Raw genomic sequence first — 11,434 nt, forward strand, 5'->3', positions numbered from 1 at the left:
GAGATTCAAATGATGGAGACACTATAAGCCCCATGTCATTCAGCTGAGTCTCAGCTGCCCATAGAGGTCAGAGCAAACCCACCAGGCAGGCTGTGATCTGCCATGGGGAGACCAAGAGGCCTTCATGGAGTTGGGAAAATGAACACACCCTCCCCACATCACAGCCTATGTTTTCTTCTCCAATATCAAACAGAGAGCACATAATCCTGGTGCTAGGGGGATAAAAAAGTCCCTCCCTCTCCTCTGACACAAATGCAGCCTGTGAAAACCAGATGGTTATCCAGTGAAGGTTCTCTAAGCACCATCAGGATAGTGCAGATCACTTGGTTTTGACAGATGGCCCTTTCACCAAAGAGTATTTGCCCAGCCTTGGCCTGCCCATGTGTTTTCTGCAGACAGATGCCAGCCCACAGCCTGTCTGAAGCACATCAGCTCTGGCCATGAAGCCCCAAGGTGCTTCTTTCATCCTTCATGGGCTGTAATGAGACTTTTCTCCTCTCCTCACCATGTGCAGTGAACTGTTTTGGGAGAAAAACTCACTGAAACCAGCAGATGTGCTTGAATTTTTTAAGTGGGGAGCAAAAACCTTACCTCCCAGCCAAGCTTGCTCTGAAGCCCTCCTGCCTCCCTGGACAGTTAGTGATGTCCCCCCAACATCACCACTCTGCTCCAGCTGCCCAGACACCAGATATCTGTATTTCTTGTATTGTAAAAGGCCACTAACCTGGGCCTTCCACCCACCTGGGAAGAGCTGAATTTACTTTTCCATTACATTCCTGGTGAGCTGAGCCCCAGCAGCACTTGGGTGCAGTGATGCCCCATTACAAATCCCTGGAGTCTGTACGTGGCAGGGGATTGTCTCCCTCTCCCTGCACTGGGGCTGGGAGGCAAATTGTGAGTGCAGGGATACTGCCTGTGCCACCAAACAACTCAGCTGTTAGATGGATGAAGAACTGTTGCAGAGCACTCAGTGTAAGACATCACCCAGTTGGGTCTCCAGGAAGGCTGATGGTTGCTTCTGGAAGCACAGCTCCAGGCTAATCACAGGCCATCTGAGCCCCCCAGCTCAGACAAGGGTGGTCCAGTTGAATTGGGATAGTTGGAAGAGACCTCTAAGTTCATCAAGCCCAACCATTAACCCACCACAGACAAGTCCACCACTAAACCATGTCACTCAGCACCACATCTACACAGCTTTGAAATCCCTCCAAGGATGAGGACTCCACCACTCCCTTGTGCAGCCTCTTCTCCCCACTTGCACTGGAAGGTAAGGGGATGCCAGTTTTATTTTCAATGTTTAAACGGCCTCTTTCTCCTGGGATACCACAGCTTTTGGCTCAGTACATTGAAGATGCTCTCTATAACTCCCTGAAAGAAGGTGGAAGTCAGGTAGGGGTTGGTCTCTTCTCCCAAGGAACAAGTGACAGGATGAGAGGAAATGGCCTCAAGTTGTGCCAGGGAAGATTTAGGTGGGACGTTGGGAAAAAAAATCTTCACTGGAAGAGTGTTCAGGCATTGGAATAGGCTGCCCAAATAAAGTGTGAGGCCCATAAGTAGAAGAGTCTCTCCCATGGCCAAATCCCTTCCTTGCAATGTTGCATGTAGTTCCCAGAGCCTTTCATAGATTCATAGAATCACAGATTGGTTTGGGCTGGAAGGGAGGTTAAAGATCATCTAGTTCCAACCCCCCTGCCACGGGAAGGACACCTTCCACGAGACCAGGTTGCTAAAGGCTGCTAAAGGCATCCACAAATTCCCCGGGCAACCTGTTCCAGTACCTCACCACCCTCGTGGTGAAGAATATCTTTCTAATATCAAATCTAAATCTCCTCTCTTCCAGCTTCAATCCATTCCTTCTTGTCCTATCACTACAAGCCCTTATAAAGAGTCCCTCCCCAACTTTCTTGTAGACACCCTTCAGGCACCAGAAGGCCACAATAAGGTCTCCCTGTAGCCTTCTCCAGGCTGAACAGCCTCAGCTCTCCCAACCTGCCTATGCTCCTCATTCAAGGAAAACCGCCTGCCACCATTATTCCTCTGACTGGGAAGTGTTCTTCTAACCAAGAGAACTTACTCCCTGCACTGCAGAGATGATTTACTCCCCATATTCCACAGGAGAGATTATCTCCAGTTGCTATTATTCCCTTATCAATAATTCACCATGCAGCCAGGATTGCGCTTGTGCTGCCTGCATCTTCTGCTGAGAGAGCAGCCATGAGTAATCGCATCTCCTCTGCCGCTCTTGGTGAAGCAGAACAAGTAACTCACACTGAAAATGAGTCACCTCCCCCTGGAAGCTTCTCATTTTAGCATCCCCCATGGAAAGGGAGCAGCTTTGCAGAAGCACCTGCTAGGGACTGCAAAGCCCGTGGCGTTCAAACAAATAAATAAACGATAGGGAGATAATTAAACTCCCTCTTTCAATCTTCTAGGAGGAGTTCGTATAAAAACAGACTCCATCTCCTTTCCAGAAAAACCAACACAATTAAATGATGAAAACAGAAAAGCAGCCATAAAACCTGAGGAGGAGAGGCCAGAGGAGCTGTTGTGAATACAGATCGCCCACTGAAGCCTTGAAGAGGACTCCCCCACTGCCCCGTCACAAGCATGAGCTTGGTGCAGTTCCCATTTATCTCCTGCAGAAAAACAACTGTGGTGGGCACAGCTCAGCATTCCAACTGGAGAGCAGGAGCCCGTTTGACTGGTTAATCCTGGAAACACACACCCAAAACATGCACAAGTGCCCGTATCAGGGGCTGGACAAGATGACCTTTGAGGGTCCCTTCCAACCCAATGCAATCTGTAAGTAGCTTGACAGGCTTGAGAAATGGGTGAGGGTCTACAAGTGCAAGGTCCTGCATCTGGGCTGAGCCAACCCCTGGCACAAATGCAGGCTGGGTGCAGAGTGGGCTGCAGTGCAGAGTAGCCCTGAAGAAAAAGACTTAAGGGTGTTGGATTGATGAGAAGTTCATCAGGAGCCAGCAGTGCACTCATGCAGCCCAGAAGGCAAATTGTGTCCTGGGCTGCATCAAGAGGATCTGGCCAGCAGGACAAAAGAGATGTTTCTGCCCCTTTACACTGCTCTTGTGAGATCCCACCTCAAATACCATGTCCAGTTCTCATGTCCCCATTATAAGAAGGGCACAGAACTGTTGGAACGAGTCCAGAAGAGGGCAACAAGAACAATCCAAGGGGTGGAGCACCTGAGGACAGGCTGGGGGAGCTGGGGTTGTTCAGCCTGCAGAAGAGAAGACTCTGAAGTGACCTTATAGTTGCCTTCCCATACCTGAAAGGAACCTGCAGGAAAGCTGGAGAAGGACTTTTCATAAGGGTGTCTAGCAACAGGACAAGGAGGAATGGTTTTAAGCTGAGAGAGAGTAGGTTTAGATTGGATCTTATGAAGAAGTTCTTCAGCATCAGGGTGGTGAGACTCTGGAATTGGTTGCCTGAGGAGGTTGAGAATGCCCCCTCCCTGGAGGTGTTTAAGGACAGATTGGATGAGGCCTTGGGCAATCAAGTCCAGTTAAGAGGCATCCTTGCCCATGGTAGGGAGGCTGGAGTAGATGATCTCTGAGGCCTCTTCCAGCCTAAGCCATTCTATGATCATGGGTGGATGCAATACCATCTCAGCACACACACCTGCCATCTCCAATAAAACCTGCCCATTAGAAGTGATTTATGGCTCCAAAGATGCACAAGTGTCCTTTGAGACTAAATTAGGCACTGGGTGAGGGATGAAAGATGATCTACCCCTTCCCAGTTGTCACCAGGAAACTCCATAACCACAGCTTGGATGAACCATCTCAGATGTCCAAGACATCTGTGCAGTCATTGACTAAACCTTTAATCTTGCAGGGTGATAATTCCTCTGTACTCAGCACTGGGGAAGCCACACCTCTAATATTGGGTTCAGTTTTTGGGCCTTCACTACAAGAAGGACATTGAGGTGCTGGAACATGTCCAGAGAAGGGCAACAAAGGTGGTGAAGGGTCTGGAAAATAGGTCTGCTGAGGGAACTGGTTTTTTTCAGCCTGGAGAAAAGGAGGCTCTCTACAACTCCCTGAAAAGATGTTGGAGCCAGGTGGGGGTTGGTCTCTTCTCCCTGGTAACAAGTGATAGGACAAGAGAAAATGCCCCCTAGTTGCACCAGGGAAGGATTAGGTTGGACATTAGGAGAAATTTCTCCCTCAAAAGGGTTGTCAAGCCTTGGAAGAGGCTGCCCAGGGCAGTGGTGGAGTCTCCATCCCTGGAGGGGTTTCAAAGCCCTGTAGATGTGATGTTGAGGGACGTGGTTTATCGGTGACCTGGCAGTGCTGGGTTAACAGTTGGACTGGTAAAGGTCTGTTCCAACAAATTCCATGAGTCTGTGAAAAGACTTCTTGAGGGCAATTCTCCATTGCTCAGCCAGTGCTGTCAGCATGCAAAGATAGAGCTGAAAACACCCAAACAGGTGGCCCTTTCAACTCTCCAGGCTTCCTTATCTACCCCTGAGCATCTTCAATAGCAGTTGCAAAACAGCAGTGAGGAAAGCCTGAGAAGATTGCTCTGTAGTGAGGCAGCTGTGTGGCAAGATCAACCCTCAGGACAGCATGGCCATCATCAGAGACAAGCTGCTGTTAGAGACATCAGACCTCTGGAACCAGGCATTTTTCCTTTGGAGGAGAGTAACAGGATGGGCAGAAGCCCATAAGGGTTCTTAGGTAACAGCAAAGCCAAGCCCCCATGGTCCCAAGCCTGCAGAAGAGAAGGTTCCAGGGAGACCTTAATGCAGCCTTCCAGTACCTGAAGGGGGCCTACAAGAAAGCTGGGGAGGGACTTTTTACAAGGGCTTGTTGTGACAAGAGGGAATGGATTGAAGCTGGAGGAGGGGGGATTTAGACTGGATGTTAGGAAGAAATTCTTTGCAGTGAGGGTGGTGAGACAGTGGGACAGGTTGCACAGGGAGGCTGTGGATGCCCCCTCCCTGAAGGTGTTCAAGGGCAGGCTGGATGAGGCCTTGAGCAACCTGAGATAGTGGAAGGAGTCCTGCCCATGGCAAGGGGGTTGGAACCAGATGATCTTTAAAATCGCTTCCAACTCAAACCATTCTATGCATCTATGAGAAGTGTCACCCCTCATCCCACCCAAGGACCTTGTGGGGTGCAATTCACTATGGCAGAGGCATCAGGAGAGCCAGGAGTGCTACCAAATGGGGCAAAGAGCCTAAAGCATCTCCAGGATGTGCTGGTGACTCCTCTTGATCCTTGAAAAAAAAAATACTTAAAACCCCCAAGTCACAAGATAAAAAACCCGAAAGTGATATCATTTAAAAACAGCAACCACCTCTCCTAAGCACAGTTACCATCCCAGGGAAGAAAAAGTGCCAGAAATCAACCCCAAATCACAGTTGATTCTCTGCAGAAGTTCAGCTGCTTGGCTGATCAGCAGCAGCAAAAAGCTCTAAGCTGGAGAGGTAGATCATTAAGGGGAGATGTTTAGAGAAATCAAATCCTTTTTTCCTGCTCCTCATGCTAATGGGGAAAACTGAAGCAGCTTTGCAGGAGGACAACATTTAGCAATATCTCATTCATCAAAGTCCTCCATCTGTTCTCATCCCCATGCTGAGTTTGTCAAAAATCAGCTTTACTTCAACCAACACTCGCCTCATTTTTAACCCAAAGAGACCAATTCTGGAGAGCCTTGTAAATAAACCACTTTTGCAAAGCCAGACAGAAAGAAAAAAAAAAAACCACCCAGGCATGGGAAGGGCCTGATTGATGGAAATCTGTGTCAGGATTGAAGGGACTGAGGAGAGATGGTGAAGAAAACAAGGGGACAGGGAATGACTAATCAGTGCAGATGGCAAAACAACCCAGAGCAGAGGCCAGGGTAGGGTTAATGACACCACCTGGGGAAGTCTCCAAAGCAGGACCCTGCAAACAGGAGTTGTTGGTGCCGGGTGAAGCAGGATCAGGAAACAATTTCATGCTGGAGCTACTCTGCATGTAGGAACCAGCAGCTCAAGGGACTCTAGAGAAATCTCCTACAAAATGTCTTCCTGTTACACAATCACAGTATGGTGGGTGTTGAAAGGGACCTCTGGAGATCATCCACTCCAACCCCAATGCTAAAGCAGAGGCACCCACAGCAGCTTGCCCAGGATCACAATATCCAGGTGGATTTGGAATCTCTCCAGAGGAGACTCCACAAGCTCTTCAGAGCTCTGGCACCCTCAAAGGAAAGACATTTTTCCTCATCTTCAGATGGAACCTCCTGGGTTCTAGCTTCTCTTGTTGCTCCTTGTGCTGTCCCTGGGCACCACTATAAAGAGTCCAGTCCCATCGTCTTGCCCCCACCCTTTAGCTCCTGCTGAGCATTGATCAGATCCCCTCTCAGGCTGCTCTTCTCCAGGCTAAACAGCCCCAGGTCTCAGCCTTTCCTCCTCACAGACATACTCAAGGTCCCTCAGCATCTTCAGAGCCTCCACTGGACTCTGTCCAGTAGTTCCCTGTCTCTCTTGAACTGGGGACCCCAGAATTGGACCCAGTATTCCAGCTGTGGCCTCCCTAAGGCAGAGTAGAGGGGGAGGAGAACCTCCCTTGACCTGCTGGCCACACTCTTCTTCATGCACCCCAAGATCCCATTGGCTTTTGTGGCCACAAGAGCACATTGCTGTCTTTTGGTGAACTTGTTCTCCACCAGCACTCCCAGGTCCTTCTCCACAGAGCTGCTTTGCAGCATGTCAGCTCCTCACCTGTACTGGTGCAGGGAAGTTATTCCTCCCCAGGTTCAGAACCCTAAGATACCCTCGTTGAAGTTATCTCAAAGTTCAGAAATTAGGGAGTTAAGTACCAAGTCTATGTTCCCATGATCTTCTTTAGGGTCAGGGCTGTTCCATCTGCTCCTGTATTCGATGTATTTGCCAGTTAATACTGGGTATGCCTTTCCTGCAGGATTTTCAGCAGTGGAGATTACCCTGTACCACCCATACCTGGTGTTTGGCACAGCCCAGGCCAAGCATGATCAGACTGATGTGGAGGTCCAACAGCAGAATCTGCCTTGCTGGCAGCTCCAGCAGGGATCCAGCTGGGACATGCACACCAGGTGTAGGCATACTGCAGCAAGCAGAGGGGAACAAACCCTGACATTTGCTGCCCTGAAGATAAAATTGGGCTTTATCCTCATTCATGGGGCAGAAAAATCTCAATACTCACAGCTGCAGCACAGGCAGGAGCCCTGGGGCAGGACTTCGGCTCTGCTCACCACCTGCCCTTTCCAGAATCTTTGTTGCTCCCCAAGCCCTGTGCAGTCCAGCAGCTGTGGAGCCATGCACAGAGGAGCCCAGGTCTTTCCATAGAAGTCAAAATGCTGCTCCTGCCCTGGGGTCAATACCCCCAGCTGTCTTTCTATCTTTGAACCACAGAGTGTTTTGGATTGGAAGGGACCTTTAAAGGTCATCTAGTCCAATGCCCCTGCAGTCAGCAGGGACATCTGCAAGTAGAGCAGGTAGCTCAGAGCCCCAGACAACCTGATCTGGAATGGTTCCAGGGATGGGGCATCTACCACCTCTCTGGGCAACTTGGGACAGGACCTCACCACCTTCTATTCCTTCTCTCTAGTCTGACTCTCCTTCTTTTAGTTCAAACCCATCACCCCTTGTCCTGTCACCACAGGCCCTGCTGAAAAGTCTGTCCCCAGCTTTCTGATTGACCCCTGTAAAAGTACTGAAAGGCCACCAGAAGGTCTTCCTGGACTTTCTCTTTCTTGGGCTGGACAACCCCAGCTCTCTCAGCCTGCCCACACAGCAGAGGCTTCCAGCCCTCAGATCATTGCTGTGGCCTCCTCTGGCCCCACTCCAACAGGTCCATGTCCTTCCTCTGTTGAGCCTTGCCAGGCTCCCTTCTCCACTGATTCCATATTTTTGACCAAGCACAATATGCAGCAGAAGAAAGCGCATGCAAAAGCTGGACAGGACAAATGGCAACAGGCTTTGAGGAGACACTTGCTGGCATACAACCTGCCATTGAAGGTGGCATTCTCTGGTCAGCTACAAAACATAAAGTCATTGAATTATTTAAGTTGTATAAAACCTTTAAGATCATGGAGTCCAACCAGCTCACTGCCAGCTTACACCACTCAATCATGTCCCTCAGCACCACATCTACATGGTTTTGAAATCCCTCCAGAGACGGGGACATTTCCCTTTGCTCTCATTACCTCCAGCCAATGCCCATCCTGCTGCAAGGTTTCCTGGGGTTCCTCCAGCTTACTTTAATCATTCATTTCCTATCATCCTTCCATTCAGGAAGTTCTCGTTGATCTGTAACCTCCTTTTTCTAGTTGTTTGGTCCATGGTACATTGCCACAGTACATTGCACGGACCTCCAGGTCCACAGCATATGGTGCCACAGCTTACTCACAGACGCATGTTGTCCCCATAACTATTGTGTCCTTTAGAAGATCAAAAATACTTACATCTCATGCTTCTGCCATCTTCTTTTAAGCCAAGAAATCACTTCAGGACTCTCTGTAGAAGTAACATTTTCTCCAGGGACAACACAGGTCCGAGCAATCTTTCTGTAGAATCACCATGTTGCCACCAAGTGGTCAAGTGGCTCCTTTTCCTTGCTCTCCTTTTGGCCATGCATCTTCTTCCACAACTCTCTGGAGTAAAGGTAGAGGAGCCCTTTGGGAGATGCATCTCAAAGCCTTTAAAATAAAAAAATACGGATTAAAAGAAATTAAAAAAAAAAAAAAAGTACATACCCAGAATGGGGCAGACCTCAGGTTGGAGCCTTTGAGGTTCTTCAAGCAGCAGGAGGATCATTAGATTGTGGTCAGCTACCAAATTACAGCAGTCAAAAGCAAAGAATGAAGCCCTTGAGCTCCTCCTGAGACAGGGGAGCCCCATCTAGCCTGCAGCCAGATCCAGCCCCAGCCTCACCAGCAGTTGGAAGCCTCATTGCAGGCTACAGCAAGCTTCTGGATTTCCTGGGTGTACAGAAGACAAATGAGGTGATTTCAAAAGTGACTGTAGGACATTAGGATGTCATGGACAAGCTGAGGGCCTTCAGTCAGCACATCCTGTAAAAACAATGTAAAAAAGATGGGTTTGCTATGCACCCTGATGGGGTGCTGTGCTGGCAGCCTCCTCCAATCCAATGAGGTCTCACTACACCACCCCATGGCAGGTTGAATTTCAGTCATTTCTGCAGAACGTCAGTAGTTCCTCAAGACAAATAATTCTTCCTCCAGGGGCCAACAGCTCCTGGCAGGGTTTGTTCTTCCTATCTCTCTATGCTTAAGAAAACACACAGAACCTCCAAGAAAAAGTCAGATCTCACTGAGGGGGAGCTTGGCTGGCTTCAGAAATTACTCCCTGCTGACAAGGTTGGACCAGAAAGCCCTTAGTGTTTATTCCAACCTGGCATTCCGTGATTCTATGACAACTGGCTGCAGCCTCAGCAGATCTGGCAGGGGATGGATCATCCACATCTGAATGGAACATCATTGACAGCTGATGAATCAAACCAGACAGCTCTTTCAGAAGCCTGTCACAATGCTGCTTACCACACCCATCAGACTGGTTAGGAACCACTGTGTTTAAAAATACATCTCAGCAGACACTGGCCACAGATTCTTCTCCCTGAGCAAGAGGCATTTTGGAAAAGTCATGATTTTATTCATCTTCACACAAGCATCACCACTTATCCTAGTTTGGGCTAGCCCAGAACTGATTCTGGTCACTGCTGTGACTTCCCAGCTCTCTGCTCACTGAGGCACATTCTGAAGTTCAGGGCAGGTTTGCACATCCAGGAGCTGCTTCTAGCAGGGAGAAGCTGATGGGGAGAACACCTGCCAAGGGCTGGGCTGCACAAAGGCTCTGCCTGAGACTTGCTCCTCTGCAGACCTAGGACACTGCCACAGGTTGTGCCCCACCATGGGGGGCAGGAAGTCAGAGGTGGCACCTGTGGGTAGAAGCAGCCAGAACGGGTGACCCTCAGCTGCCTACCAATGGATTGTATCCCATGGACATCATCTTCAGGAGTAAGATGAGGGATTGGCAGAATCAAGCCTCTTCTTCAGTACAGGACTCTGCCCCTTCTACTTTCTATCCCAATCCATGAGTTCCTGACTCCAATTCCAGAATCCATCTCCTGAAACTAGTTCCTATCTACCACTGGGTCTAGTCTGGCACTTGCCCAGTGCCTGCCCCCAGTATCAGTGGTGCCCTCATTGCCATTGGGGTTGGCCTTTGGTTTGTGTCTCTTTGCTCCATATGACTGTTCCTTTTTTCATCACAGCTGGTTGAGTTTCTTTCCCACCCTACTAGTCTTTCTCCCTTCTTCCTTTTGGAAGAGCCTCTGTCACTTGTTTGAGTGCCAGCCCAGCCCTGACCCTTAACAAGGATAACCACTCCACATACCCTGGCTGCTAAAGATTCAGAATCTTTCTGAGAAAGTACCAGGAACAGGAGAGGAAAGACCTTGAAGTCCAGGCTCAGCAAATCTTAAGGGCTCCAGAAGGAAAACAGAGCCAACAGAACTGTTGTCCTTAATGATGAGCTTGCATTAATTCTCATCTAACATTTTTAAAACTCCTCAAAATACAAGGAGAAATTTAACTTGTAAGTGAACCTTTTCAAGAGACACAGAAGATTTCACTGGAATCTTTTTCCCATCCTGATGTCCATAGGTAGCTCAGATGCCATTTCAAAGGCATCAATCATAAACACCATATCCCTTCAATATAGACCTAGCACTCCTCCTGGATCCTGGGGCAGGCAAGGTACTGCTTTGGGAAAGTATCTTTTTTAGGAAGGTAGAGAACTTCACTATCTGTAGGACAGGAGAAGAAAGGAAATTCCAGGCTACAGCATTACCAGAAAGTGAGTTCTAGGCTGGATTTTCCAGGCTACAGCATTACCAGAAAGTGAGTTTTGGAAGGCTGGATTTTGCATGCAAGAGGTTAAGGTCAAATAAGACAGACTTTTGAGCAGGGCCTTTTGTGACAGGAGAGGAAATGATGGGGTTAAACTAAAAGAGGGAGATTCAAACTAGAGAGAAGGAAGAAATGTTTCACACCGATGGTGAGACCCTGTCCCAGATTGCCCAGAGAGGTGGTAGATTCCCCCCATCCCTGGAACCATTCCAGATCAGGTTGTTAAGGCTCTGATCAAGCTGCTCTAGTCATAGATGTCCCTGCTGACAGCAAGGGGTTTGGACTCAATGAACTTTAAAGGTCCCTTCCAACACAAACCACTCTTGATTCCATTAAATAGTTTGTTAGCTACAGTGTTATAAGGAAATAGCTGCAATTGTTTCATTCTTAAACACCAAGCTACTGTCTTACAAAAAGAAGGAGCTGCATTTAGATTAGACAACAGGAAGAAGTTCTTCCCTGTGAGAGTAGTGAGGTTCTGAAATACGTTGCAGAGAGAAGCTGTGCTGACTCC

This window comes from Indicator indicator, chromosome 4 (genome assembly GCF_027791375.1).
Source record: "Indicator indicator isolate 239-I01 chromosome 4, UM_Iind_1.1, whole genome shotgun sequence".
NCBI classification, from domain to species: domain Eukaryota; kingdom Metazoa; phylum Chordata; class Aves; order Piciformes; family Indicatoridae; genus Indicator; species Indicator indicator.